Below are 1288 nucleotides of genomic sequence, written 5' to 3' on the forward strand. Positions count from 1 at the left end.
TGTTAACCGAAGCTAACCTAACCCTGATATCTTTTCATAATGTAACCATGGACTTTTTTTTACCATTATGCGACCCAGAGCTTTCTGAGACTTTTTTTTTAACAGCCCTGACCACATTTTCTTTGACTGACTTATTGTAACCTTGACCCTTTGTGCGACTTCATTTACTTAAAGCCAATATTTTGTAGCCATGACCTTTTGTGATGACCTTTAGGGATATATATATTTTTTAGTTCAAGCCTTATTATGACTTCCAGACCTTTTTAATGAATGACCCAATTTTTTTACGAACCCTTTTTATTACCCTGACCTTATTGTAATCCTGGTCTTTCTCATAAACATGACCTTTTCGTCACACTGACCTCTTTTGAGACCTCGACCTTCTATAAAGATAATCCAGCAATGCAACTTTTTAATAGAAAATGGTTTTATTTTTCTTTCCTTCTTACTATATATATTTTTAATTTTCCGATTCCGTGGATTGGTTTCTAAAGAGGACCAAGAAGAGGCAGGCAGGCCCATTCCTTAGCATGTGCCGATTCGCACCGCTGGGAAAGAGGGAAACAGCATCTTGTAGATAACACTGTGAGGAACAAGATCATCCCACACAGGTCAGCTGTGGGTGCCGGTGGGAAGCCGTCAGATTACTGGAACCAACAATTTTCCAGTTTTGAGGAGTCGTCATTCAAAGATTGTCGTGTTTATATTAATCAGGGACTTATTTATATTGAATAATGATTTTATTCCAGGGTAAAAATGGAGCATGAAATAAATAATTATCAGAGCCCTCGGATTTAAGGACCTCTAGCTCGTTTTAACTTTATGGCTCTTTTGAGTATCCAGCCCCGGGATCTACTGTATCCACCTGTTTCAATTCCAGTAATTAACGATTCTTTTATTAAGATTGTTGTTGACTGTATGAGACCTTTGTTATTGACTGTATGCGACCATTGCCAAAGACAATACGGGGAAATCAATATCTCTTGATTATTATAGATTCAAACACAAGGTACCCCAAGGCTATACCTCTCAAACGGATAACCACAAAGAACGTTGTGTCTAATGAAGTATTACTTAAGTAGGGCTGCCAACCATGGGTTTAATTTAACGTCTGGCTTGTGTGAGAAAGGAATGAAATCACTGGGCATTCGACAGTTTAAGTCGACCGCTTAGCCTAAACAGGGCCAGAGAGTAGTGAAGAATTTGCAATTTATTTTTAAGTAAACGATGTATGTATAGCTACGTGGACACAGAGTTACCATGAACGCGATAGATAACAAGCATCGCA

Source organism: Penaeus monodon, chromosome 30, assembly GCF_015228065.2.
Source record: "Penaeus monodon isolate SGIC_2016 chromosome 30, NSTDA_Pmon_1, whole genome shotgun sequence".
NCBI classification, from domain to species: domain Eukaryota; kingdom Metazoa; phylum Arthropoda; class Malacostraca; order Decapoda; family Penaeidae; genus Penaeus; species Penaeus monodon.